Genomic DNA, 13,644 nt, shown 5'->3' on the forward strand with positions numbered 1-13,644 from the left:
CTCTTATGTAATTCTGTGACCTGCTGGATGACAGGCTTACTTCCCTTAATAAAAAATATCCATCAATATCTTCTTATTGTGGCTCTTGTATTTTTGTTTTAAATTAAGCAGTTTATTTTAATTTTGGCATTGCTCATATTAATGACATACTAACAAAAAACTACATAAGTTGATGTGGAAGGGAATTTTAACTAGGAACAACAAATACATTAACGAATGATATAATGAGCATTTGATAAGTTCCATGGCCAGAAAACATGCGTGAGATCAAATTATTTTGTTGCTGTTATAGTTTTCTGCATCTATTTCTCTTTCTCTGAAAAATTGTGTTTGCAGGCGCTGATATCTTAAGAAGTGTCTATACACATCTTTTTTTTTTTATTTGGTGGCTCAGTCGTCGGGGGTCGAAATGTATCTTCTGTTTTGTTTCATCATGGTGATGTGGTCATTGTAAGGGAGATAAACGAGACTCTTATCGCTTTGACCTTTGCAAGTCTGTCAGAAAGCCATCAGACGGATTGAATCCATTTCTATTCAATGTCCAAACCACTGGGCTGAGAGTGGTGAATGTCTTTGGCCTTTTAGTGCATGCATATATGCATGTTGCTCAAGTAAATTCTTGTTCCTGTCCAAGAAGTGCTGGGCACACCAGACTCCATTTTCAGTAATACTTGGTATGGTGTGCAGCCACATTGTAATGCCACGTCAAGCACAACGTGCACTCTGGCCGTCTCTGTGAAAGTCGGAAATAAAAGCTACATCCGATGTCTGTCAAGACACCTTACATCACCTCAGTCATCTGCACAAAAGGTGGATCAGAAAGCTTTCGTAACAGCTTCAGGTCTACGTGAAAGAAGTCTCAAAAAAAATTCATATCTAAATGTTACGGTTGAAATATTGACACAAAAACCGAGCTTAAAAAAAACAAAACTGACTAAACAAACTTAAACATCTGAACTTGAAAGCTACAACACTCAAAATGAAGAATTTACGTTTCTCGGGTGTGAAGTGTTCTTTATGGTCTATCATTAATGGCATGGTGAAGTATGTAATGTTGTTTTACGTGTGATATGTTGTCATTTCTTTCATTGCTTACTTCTTCATTATTTGCATTTGATTCTCTAACTTCTAGCCTACTTATTACTTCATGGTGTATCTCTGTCATCTTTCACCATCCTCGTCTCTTGGCCGTGATTAACCTGTAGACATACACCATAGTACAAAACACTCATTTTCTTGCATAAACATGATGTTATAGTATACATGTATATGCGTATGCGCCGTTCATGCAGACACTTGGGTAGACAGAGAAAACCAACACGCATATATCTCACATTCAAAATAACAGCATGCTTATTCAGTCAGAAATAACACAAAAATTCTCGAAGAAACTCGATTGAGAAATACGGATAAATCATTTAAATACAAACTAAGTTAGCACACTAACGCAAATACAAATTAATAAATTAAAAAAATTAAAAAATAAAGTACAGGTATACACTCATAAGCGCGAGAGAAGAGACCCAGCGACGATTATGAGGAGGCCATGATGTGATGATAAAGATGCTCGTACTTAAAGATCATTTTATACTGAGTAAATAATTAAAATATAACCTACTGTAAACCGAAGATAAGGAAGAAAACGATAAGCTGACTTGTTTCTTAAAGAGTAAAACAATTACAAAACCAAAATAGAGAGGAACTATAATTAAAAGGTTCAAAGCTGGGTGAGATGGAAGTCACTCTAAAAAGTTTACCAACAATGTCTTGTTCAAAAAGCTAGTGATCTAAGGGCAAGCATCCAGATAATTTCATTTGTGCAGATTTTTGAGTAGTGTCCCTTACTCCATTAAAGTGAGGACCTCGCTCCCATTGCTTTTGGTTTGGACAAAGCTTTTTCATTTCAATATTCAAGCTCATCATTTACTTGAGTTCAAATACTCATCGGTTTGGTTGGCTGGCTTGGTGGATGGCTGAGGGTTAGTTGACTAACGCTTTCATACATGATATATTCACCTATCTCACGTTAATTTCTTCTAACCACCTCCTACTCCACAATAAACATAGCGAGACGAAGAGAGACGCTCCCGGAGAGATTCATGGGAAGGAGAGATCAGAGAGGTACATTACATGAAAATAAAATGTAGCCCTCTGGGGAGGAACACGACTTTATCTAATGCAAACCTCTATGAACCTTGCTGAAAATGTTTTAAATTACATCTTTGTTTTGATGCAGCTGACGAAACCCATTCTCTTAATTCCAGAGCGATTTTTTTTTTTTTTTTTTTTTTTTTTTTGTCATTCACAGATACATTTACCGTTTTGTTTTCTTCCTGCCCTTCACTCTCTCTTCTTTCCTTCTCTGTCTTCTCATTGTCTATCTCTCTCTCTCTCTGCGTATATCCTCAATCTCAACGTCTACGACTTCCATATCAAAAGCTTCTTACTGTTTGTGTATTCTTTATCTCATACAAACGCTGCCACATTCAGATCGACAACACTTGTAAAACAAAATGTGAATGATTAAAAAAAGTATATATATATACACTATATGTCATATTTTTTCCTTGGCTAAATGTGGGTAGGTTTCTTTTTATTCTTCGCTTCTTGCTTATTTCATCCATTCCTTAAAAAAAATAGAAACTCGTCAAACTAGTCATAGCATTTTAGTTATGTTTCCGATTCAGGCAGACGGTCGAGCAACAGGTCGGTCAAAGGGAAGGTCAGCTGCAGAGGCTTGGTGGGCATCACGCTGCTCTCCTTGATGACGAGATAAACTGTGACGAGGACTCAGCCTGGCGCCCCACAGATTTTCTCTTGGCAGATTGGATTATCTCCTCCACCCTGCACTAAGTTTGAGCGCTGGAGACCAGAAGGACACGGGAACGGGTTCCAAGCATTTGTTCACACGACGATCCTTCTGTTATCCTGATAGAAGAAAGGCGCCTTGCGCTGTCTGACGGTCGCTCGTTACTTCCGGTCTGGCGACAACCCTGGCTCCTATCCCCGCGTTAAGTCCACGTCTCCCGTCATGATTATAAAACAGGAAATTTGACCTGGACAGAGACCTGACGGACTCCAAGCCACGTCCTGGCTGTTTGATGGTATCGTCATAGGTGCGACTCTTCAAAGGAAGGAGATGCATGAAGTGGTCTTAACCCCATGGTAGAGGTCGTGACATCCGGGAGGGTAGTCGCCTCGCCGACTACAAACCTGACATCGACAGGATGTGCATGAGGATGGCGCAAATGACATTAACTGTCATGTGACCTTTGCTTAAACTTGTCCAGCTTGTTAAAACCCCATTAAAATGTTTAATTATGCAGGCGACTTCAATTCACCATCACAATTCGCGGGGCACTCTCAGGGTGAAATATTTGTTTCAACAAATAATACCAGTCATCTGTGGTTACATTTATTTTCTGTGCAGTTTTTTATATTTGGTGTGCAATACACAACAGTATGGTCAGATGATAATTCTGTCACATGGTGCATGTCATCAGAAATGCCATTCAGTTCTTAGATGTGATCTGGTCTAGAAGTAAGGAATTTTCTCTTCTTTTTTAAAATCTAGCATAAAATTCGTAGGTGACAAGCAATAATGAAACACGGCAGTGTAATAAAGGCATATTAGACACATCCAATCATTGTCAAGCTACTAATAAAGGGTTGATTGATGAAGACATTATATCCGACAAATGTAAGAGTTATCCGAGCCTATCTTTTCTCCGTCTTCTCTATTTCTCTCTCTCTTCTTCTTCTCTCTTTTCCACTCTAACCCTTCATATCGTTATTCCCATCCCGTACCAGAAAAAAAGGCGGTTAACGAGGAATTATCTGATTTTCTAATGACCAAAAAAATACGGGTGCCCAAAATAAATTTGACAAACTGGAAAGCCAAGAAGAAGATGAGTTACAATGCAATTAACAGCCAGCAGCTGCAGCTTAGCAGCGGTCCAGTCAGGTTTTATCTAATGAGTCGATCCTGGATGTTGACTAATTCTCCGATAATTCACTCAGTGCTTGTAAGAAGGAGATAATTTTTGACTAACCCATGTTATTTGCGAGCATGCCGTGCAGTTTCCTTGCACACACCCATTGCTGCCTCCATCTCGCATACAGCGAACGTGTGATGTACGAGAGAACGTGAGGGCGGGTCGCAAAAGTGTTTGGCACGAGCTTTAAGTGAGCATTAACATCGCATCTGTAAACATTCTTCAAGGCAGCGACCTAACTAGCTAAGCAAGAAAGGCTTTCCATGATGAAATGTGGCATTTTAAAGTGCTCCATCAAATTAATGTTAATTGCTCCCCGTATCTGTATTTTATCTCCAGCAATATCCGACAAAAAGCTTTGCCATCGGAACATGTTGCATCCTGACAGGGTCTTTATACAATCTAATTAAGGTAGTTATAAGCTCTGTCCATGTTCATGAAACTGAAATAGGATTTGATTCTAAACTTGTTAGGATTGAAATTAGTATCTTCTGAAAATGAACATTAAGAACATTTTTAGAAAAGTCCGTACAATAGGTGTCTTGATTGGGTTCAGACGGTAACCAAACCGCTTTATTAACATTTCAAGGTTTGTAAATGTGTGTCCGGGTCACAAACAATGAACCAGTAAATATGAAATTCTGCTTTCGTTTCCCGTCCATTACAAAATATATCTTACATGACGAATCCAACCACTGAAATTCCAAAAGTTATATCATTAAAAAGAGTAATCTAATATCTTATAATCCGACAATTAATTTTTAATAGTTAGAAGAACCGTTGAGTTAAATGAAGTGATTACAAATGTCCAGAATTTCATTTCCTTGCCTTCAACACTTAAAATATATAATCAACGGAAACGGAAAGTTGCAAGTGTATTTGTGAAAAATTTGGTAGTTACGCAAATATTGATTGTTTAAATTAATTACAAGTCTTACTTTGCACGTTTCTCATTCGGATTTTCGATTTCTCTCTGGCTGAACGCTGACGCTGGAGGTGTGCAGCGCAGCACGCGGACGATAAGGAGGACGACTGTAGACTTGCCTTTCCTGGCAGACATCTTCAATATTTCACAGGAAGGTGGCCGGGGGAGACAACCCTTTTAATGTTAACAATCCCCGCCACGGGCGGTAACTCCGGTACCAGCAGAAGACGAAGGACCAGATGAAGTGGGCTCTCTGCCGCTATCGACAGACGACGCTGAACTGGAAGTGTAAACAGAAGTGAATAATGGGAATTGAAGCAGAAACGGTATAGCAATTGGGGGTGACGAGACAAAGAAAGAGGGAAAATAAATACTTGTACGTCTGGGAGAAATTGGAAGCTCGATCTCAAGTTAGTCAACAACAAAAGACTTTATATATTTAGTGTCACGAGGACTAATAGTGATTAAGCTAAATAGTTCTGTATTGTTTTTTTATAGTTTATTGATTTGTTTGTCTGTCTGCTTTTTATTTTTTATATCTTTAATTTCCTGAGTACTCTCGCGTAGTCTCGAGCTTTCACAAACATAAAATGTAGGGTACAATAGGATAATGTAGTCACAATGTAAGAGCAGCAAACGATAAACAATGAAGTGTCTGTGTTACTTTGTATTGTTATCCTTATTTTGTATTCCATACTTTCTTGTTATTAGTATTTGCTGCCTAAAAAATGGATGCTACCTGTTGATATGATTATTTGTCGTGTCTTAGGTAGAGCTCCTCGACGCTACTCCAACTTGAGATATTAGTATTCAATGTTTTCTTTTGATGATAATATTTTGTAAGTGATGAATGGTTGTTTATAACTATTTGGCTATTATTATTGTCGAGATCTGTTGTAGGCAAAATCTCTAAGGATCAACAAAGTATTGTCATGGTAGATGTCATTTTAAAACCGTCATACGGCTATCTACGGTGGCTCTAAGGGAAAGTTTAGAGAGATTCGTCTCGGACACTAACTTTTCTCGTCTGGGAATTCCCCAAGCACCCATATAGTGAGGACACCTTGGGTTCCTGTGACGTTTTTCGCGTCACTCGAATTTTAACCTCCCGTAATCAAATCGGAGTCGCTAACCTCACAGCCACCTGTGACATGGACCTCGACCTTTCATTTCAGAGTTATCTCCCGAAAGCAAATGAATCATCCGACTGGAGGACTCCTCTCCGTCCTAACCCATCAGCAAATTCTTCAATTCCCTTAACGGAGTCCTTACACGCAAAAGCGTGAACCGAATGTAGTCGAGAGTAAGTGGATTTTCGACCTGAAAAAGGCCGGTAGTTCTGTATGCGTCCCTCGGGCTTTGATTGATTGATGACATCCTCAAACGGGCCTTTGGCTGCTGCCGTTTGTAAATACAAAGAGCAAAACGCTAAACATGCAGCATTGCAGGCAGGACTCAGGTCTGAAAGGAGGCCGTCCTTATTACCAGTTAAGGGTTCGATTTCAAGAAATGGAAGATGCAAGCGATAATTAAGCACGGTGAAGTTTTTTGAATGGACGGTGAAGAATAGAGGGAAAGGGATCTCGAATCATCTAAATGTTATCGCCGATCAAAGGAATAATTGAGTACATAATGCTTTTCATCAGTGAGTGATGGATATTTATTGGATGACATTGTCCATGTATTATGTATACTGTTGACAATAATTTGTGAAATAATGAAATTGGTTTTCAAAGAATTTATTTTATTTCACCTGCACATTCATAAGGCAGGAGTTACAACCAAGCACACCCAACACTCTGTTACAACCATCAAAGTATATGAGAAAAAGAAAAACAGCAATAAATAACGATTCATCAACACGCACACACACACACCAAGACATACAATCAACAAACCTAAAACAGTAAACAGGAATACGAATGGAATAACAAAATCAAAGTAGAAACACCTATTTCCTGTGAAAACATCATGTAAAAAAGAAGCTGCTGCAAAACACAGTAGTTGTTATTCAGCAAGTAGAGAAACCAACCACAGTATTTGTTAAACAAGAAGTTCAAAGCAGAGGTCTCGATTGTTTCTCTTCATCCAAAGAACGGAAGCTCCATCGTCCAGAAGCAGAAAAAAAGCGTTTTGTTCACATGTATCTCTCCCCGCAGATGTGACTACACCTACTCGTTCATGGAATTACTCGATTTGATGTGTTGCTGAAAATTGTTATATTGTTTGAGATGCACTTTCTTAAGCAAGAATATTTTAACATGTTTGTCTATTTGTCATGCTGTCTTCTGAATGTCTTGCACCTTTTGGTCGTTTATTTTTAGAGTTGGTAGGTGTTAGTGAAAAGTATGATATAGAAATGGTTGTTATAGGAAAGCAAGATAATTTTAATGTCTGGAATAACACGATGCTGATAACATTTTTTCACTTAAGACGTATCTTGCTTGAGATTGCAGTAACTATGTATGTATGTTTATTTAAAAGACGAAATGTCCTTAACAGGACAAATGTAGGCAAAGGTTTGTCCAAGTTTTAAAAAAAGTGTGTATATAGGCGTCACGTAAACATTTTGTCAAACCCGTGTCCTTACTTTTCTGGTTAAGAACAGCCTTCGAAGACAAGCTCTCTGTTAGTTTTTTTGTTTTGTTTTCTTTTGTTTTTTTTTTTTTTTTGTATTGAAGATGTTTTTCTGTGTAAATATTTGTAATGGATCTTCATGTTTTTATTCATTTCGGTTGCGTCTCTCTATTCTCTTCTCGTTTACAGATGAGCTGCATTTATTTTTCTTCCCTGAACAAAAGCGTGATCTTTTGACCGATTTCACTCTCGCTTGATTCGTTGTTTTCTTTCACTTTTTTTTAACAACAGCTGTCTTAAAATATAATTAACAACGTAATTAACTTTTAAATGTTTAGCACATCTCATTCTTCACAAACAAGACAAAGTAAAATAGAAAGGACTGAGTAGGACCCTCTAGCTTTCGTCTTGTAAGGTTATGTTCATAATGACTGTCCATACTAGTCTCAAATGCATTTTCATAGTAAAAATGCAAAAACATCGCCAAGAACGATGCCCTTGCGTGAACCTTGGCCTTTTCCTGCAACTTCGTTCCAGACCTCCTCCGGTGGGTGGATTGATACGTTGCTATATTTGCCCCTCGGTCTGCGAGTTCAGTGCTGGAGCAGTGTGTGCCTTGGGTCACCGGGGACGATTCAAGTTTCTGTTTTTTTTGAGCAACGAAAGAACTACAGTTCCGTTAATTGACACTCAACACCTTATTTTCTACCCCCACCTTAGTCATCACCTCTCAGCTCCCAGTCCCTTGTATACTTCCAGCCACTAAAATATACAAGAGACAGGGATCACCCTAGCTCAACCCTCGCAAAGATATTTTCTAATGATAGAGACATCCCCAAATTGGTTTAATTTTCGGAAGAGACATATGATAGAAGGGAAAAGGGTAAATAAACAAAATAATTGATTAGTTACATTGGTAATGTTTGTTGTTAAAGATTCTCATGTGACGCAAAAGAGCAAACGATCACACTGCCTTCAGGGCATTGACCCGAATTAATGAGACGACCCCTAGAGATTTTTTTAAAAAAGAAAGGGAGAATTCCCTTGATCAAGTGCTTCTGAGGTGGCAAACTCGCCAACGAAGGACAAGAGAGTAATTAAATTAAGGGCTTGTAAATGAAAAATAGAGGAGGTGTGCGCTGCCACAGTGGCGGAGGCTGGCACGCTTGCTGTACCCAGAGTGATGAGTTCGACTAGTCCTCCACTCACCGACTGAAAACTCCTGAAGTGTTCTCATCTACTGCTTTTCTTTCCTGTCATTGATGTCTTCATTCTTCTAGGGGTTTTTTTCGGTTTTGCCTTCATCGCGTCTACATATCATATATTATATATTTTTGCGCGTCTTGTCAATTTAACTCTTAATTATTCTGACTTTCATGTCCACCCAAAAATAAAAGTACTTTTTCGACTATACATACTTAACTGAACGTCAACAACTTAAAAATGTTGTCAAGCATATTTGGAAAAGAACTGCAGTATGTAAATTGCTAAATCATATTCGGTTCCGATTGACAAACAATAGAATCCTGATTTGGAAATTTCAAACAAAACAAAAATGGAGAAAAGAAGGATAACATAATGGAATGAAACGACAGAACAGATGATGATTGGAACAGCATGGTGCAGATGGAGGTAACAGGGTGGAGGAGTCCAGGAGACCGACTTTCCCAGTCTGCACGTATGAGAAACACACCAGGAGGTAGATGCCCGTCAGGATGGTGGAGAAACCGATATTGCAAGCAGTTAACCATTATTGCGGAATATAAATTCTGTTAAAATCAGACGAATGTTTTGTTTCATTCGCAAACAATTAGTATTTCTGTTTATGTGGGGCTGGGATGGGAAAAGTTCGGACTGCACTGTATCCTTTAAAGGGGAGACTGGAAGAATCAGGGAGTGTTTTGCAGGAAGACGAAAGGTCTCTTCCATTTATTATGGGGCAGCGGATTTACATTAAGCGTTATCGTCATCGTAAATATAAACATGTAGGTAAAAGCAGCTTATTGCTGGCATTCAGGTTCGCTGCGATAACATTTATATTACGGTCTTTGGGGCAACACGCACCACATGGACTTGTATTAACAAACCCTCCCTACCCTGGCAGCTGAGTGAGGCTAACAGAAATAATTAAACTTTTTGCAAGATTCCATCCTCTACAGTTTTTGTCTGACTGGAGGAAGACTTCAACATTCCTGCTTCTCGAAGAAAAATGAGGACAGAGAGAGAGAGAAAAAAAAAATGAAATGCAAAGGGCAAGCAGATATCAGACTTCAGACGGTGTCTGCTTCATTGCTAGGGAATCTTTATCTCTCTCTTTCAAACTCAATCTCACCTCTCCAATTTTATTCTTTCTCTTGTCTCTCCCAAGTTCTTTCTTTCGTTCAGCACACTCTTTTCAATGCTTGTTTGTAGTCATCATTTTCATCGACTCGTTTGTTTGTTCGCTTTTCTTTTGTCTAGCATTGTTATTCTTTTTCTCTGTCTTCCTTTTTTTCCTTACATTCTTCCAGTCCTGTGCACCTATCAGCAGTGAAACATTTGCTCTTCTTAACAAACGAGTTCAGATGCAAAACAAAAATCGTACAACGACCTGAGCACAAGCGCGAAGTTGCCAGAAGATATGGGTTTTTATCTTCCTCTCTCCCTCTCTCTCTCCCTCTCCACTCCGTCATGCAGATGCCCGTGCAGTGGCATCTCAGCCCGGTGCCTGTTGAAAGTAACCTGCAGCAGGTGGAGAATAACGACCAGCGAGCAGTTGGTTCAGGTGAGCTGCAAACCCATTAGCGTGGCTGTGTCAAGTGGAATCTTTATAAGTGAGGTGACTACACCATTAAGAATCATTTGCCTGATCGGACCTGGGCTTGTGTTGCTGGCAGGTATTCTGCCAGATCATCTGACTTGCAAATTCCGTTAAGGAAAACGATCATGAACCAGGTAAGTTAAATCTGGAAAAGCAGGTACCCCTTCTCCTCCTTCCACAGCAAAGCTTTGCTTTCGTGTTCGCTAGAGACTTCAACAGATTTTGTCTCAAAAAAAGAGAAATTCTTACTGCATCGGTTTTCCAGAGTTTTCATGTTTACAATGTTCAAGTCGAATACTGTCTAATGATAAACGGAAAACAATGATTAAATTGGATGTGTGAAGAAGTTCGTATCTCGAGAAACGAATGACCTAAACGTGGAATGGCGAGTAGCATCAGCTGGTAGAGTGAACAACAAGAAGCTGCAGTGTGATGTGAGCTGCACACCCGAGAAACCGAAGCCGGCCAGAGTTCCTTGGAGGACCCTTTGAGAGTGTGGTGTACACAAGCAGGGAGGAAAGGAGTAGGTGGAGAGATGGCGAGCTGAACGTTAGAACCACCGATCAATCGAGGACAGAGCCGATTGTGAACCGCGGCCGAGCCGCAAGGAGGGGCAAGGCTCGCCTGCAGTTTTCGGAGCCGTTTGGCACCGGCTGATGGACCGGAGGAGGAGAGTTGGGGGATGTAGGGAAGGTTGGTGAGGAGGAGAAGGGTGAATGGGAAGAAAGAAGGTAGTGGGGGGAGAGTTGTGGGCCAATGCAGACTACAAGACCATGCTGGCTGCCTCACTGTCATTACTGCGCCCGCGTACAAGAACCACCGGCCTGCTCCCACACTCTTGGGCAGCGACTGACTGAACGGAACCGCCGCTAGACCACTGAAAGGAGGGGTAGCTGCTTCTCACACCCTTTCCTAGTCTCTTTTTTTTATTTTCCTCTTTCTCTCTCTCTTTCTTTAGCTTCTTCGTCTGCTGTGTCTATCTCACTCGCTCGCTCTCTCGCAGTCATGGTGGAAGTCTGTGCACGAGCTGTGGCTGCCGCGAGTCGCCGCGCGGCACCTGGGTACCGCGTGGACGCAGCGCCATGAGGGGAAAGAAGCGGGGCTCGCTTCCTGGTAGCCGCCGCTGCTTTTCTTCTGCCGCTTGTCGCCACGGTCTTCCCTGACGGCCAGCGCCGGACAGTCGCGTGACGCTGCCTCCGTGGTGACTGCACCCCGTGTCACCTACTGACCTTTCCTGCCACCCTTGCACCTGCTTACACCCCCGCCAGCAAAGGCCGAGCTACAGGTGAGTGTACCTTTTTATATTTTTCCAACAAAGCTGTTTAATTAAGCTGCGTACATCTTTTTTGGATAAGGGGCACCACTCTGTGCATGTTCCTCTGTAGGACTGTCAACTGTCTTTACAGCGGTCAAGCATCTCCTTGGCTTGGAGAGCATCCTAGAGTGACTAAGGAATGTGTAAAGTGACTGAATGTACTGTAATTTAGCAATACCCTTCTCTGTTCCGAAAGAAGTAGGATGAAGAGCATCTTACCCTGAAATAACAGGACTCGTTGCTTTGCTGTCTAGACTGGGGACTCGATTGACAACGCATCGATTTATCATCAAAAAATTAATGTGTTGAGATAATAAAAATCATAAGTGTCTCTACAAACTAGTATCACGTGCAAAGAGCCTTCCAAAAGAGACATCTTTTCAAAAAAATTGATAAACGATCAAACAAGAAAGGATTACTCTGTTTTTGTATGTTTATTTGAACACGTTCTTTGATAATATTGTACTTTAAACAACGTTAATTAATTGTTGCAGTTCCCTTCATTTCTGCATCATTTTTGAAACGAAATTAATGTCTGGCTTAAAGTTGCCTGTAATCAATTTTACATAACGGTCATTCATCGTTTCGCTGAGTCAGTTATCAGCGAGAAAACACGAACTCAGTGTGTCATTGAGTCAGTGAGTCAGTCGGTCAGTTCCGCTGACGTTATGTATGCTCACTCACTCACTCACTCACTCACTCACTCACTCACTCACTCACTCACTCACTCACTCACTCACTCACTCACTCACTCACTCAATCAATCAATCAATCAATCAATCAATCCTCCTTTGAAGTTAAAAACGATTCCCCATTGCCTGCACTTGTATGTTCAATATTTACTCATCACTCAATCTCTCTGTTTTCGCTTCTTTCATTTTTATTCTTTTTTTTTCCACTTTGTGTCCTTTCTCTTTTGAGCTTAGCCGCGTGATTGGGCAGGAGAGTGTCCATCCTACTCCCCCTTCCACCCTCAAAGTCAACAGTACATTTTTCTCCTCCCAATGAAATGCACTCCAGCTACTGTTTTCTTCCTCGAGAAAAACTCATTTAAATACTGCAAACTAGCCTCGAAGGGTGCATTCACGACACCAAGGAGATTGAAAACGCAATTACCCACAATGCCCTCTTGCCTGTGAGAAATGGGTGGTGTCCTGAGTTTCCCCAGCTTGAAGGGACTTTCACAAGAATGCTGATTACTGCATCCTGTCTGCGGAACTGCTGACTCGCTCCGTCTCAGAGGAGGTAGATGTCGGCATGGTCGGTTCCAGAAAGACAGGAGTCGGGATGGTAGAGAAAGATCTTTTTGAAACCCTGCAGAAAACAAATCTGGATTCTGCATTTTAAGCTGTAAAACAGAAGGAATCTGATTATTTTGTAAGGAATAGCATTTTTTTAGGTCCATGAAGCTAAATGCTCAACTTTTTTTTTTCTGAAAGTTGCGCTTTCTCTCTCAATGTGCGAGAAATTCCGAGAACACGGTATTATCTATGTTTTGTTGAGGTATTTGGGGGATACGTGTACTGGTGTCTGTACATAAGTGTTAGTTTATTTCTTCACGTATGCATTTGTGTCAGTCCTATTGTTTTTACTTTTCCTATTCATGTCACCATTGTGTATATGCATATAATTATAGGTATGTGTGCATTTTTCTGATAAGGATGCTTATGTGCGTACAGGGCTATGTGTGTTTGTACTCACACTTGAAAGTGTGTGGATAAGCAAACAAAAACAGGAAAAAAGGGAAGACATAAATAATTATAATGACAAACAACAAATAGTAATAAACCACCACAACAACAGTAAAAAAGTAGAAAAACAATAAGATCAATAAAGCACAGGAAATTAAATTATAATTAGATGTACAGAGAGATAAATCAGACTGCTTGAGGGTTTCTACCTTTTCTTATCAAATTGTACGGTTAGGGCGGGTGTCGTCCACTGACTGAGACCCAGCCTGAGCAACAACTTAGCACCACGACTGATGTGGGAGGTGTGAGAGGAGGAGGAGGAGGTCTGTAGCGTGCGGCAC

At 40.5% G+C, this 13,644-nt stretch overlaps 1 protein-coding gene across 6 annotated transcripts in view; it reads left to right on the forward strand.

The window, feature by feature from the left end:
- Positions 1-10,177: 10,177 nt before the first annotated feature.
- LOC112570813 (neuronal acetylcholine receptor subunit beta-3-like) overlaps positions 10,178-13,644 on the forward strand; it is a 38,483-nt gene continuing 35,016 nt past the window's right edge. For 2 of the 6 annotated variants that reach the window (XM_025249488.1, XM_025249448.1), the window contains exon 1: positions 10,627-11,582. The gene's annotated coding sequence lies outside the window, so the exon portion shown is untranslated. The other 4 variants (XM_025249471.1, XM_025249478.1, XM_025249465.1 and 1 more) reach the window with 4 other exon arrangements.

This window comes from Pomacea canaliculata, linkage group LG1 (assembly GCF_003073045.1).
Source record: "Pomacea canaliculata isolate SZHN2017 linkage group LG1, ASM307304v1, whole genome shotgun sequence".
NCBI classification, from domain to species: domain Eukaryota; kingdom Metazoa; phylum Mollusca; class Gastropoda; order Architaenioglossa; family Ampullariidae; genus Pomacea; species Pomacea canaliculata.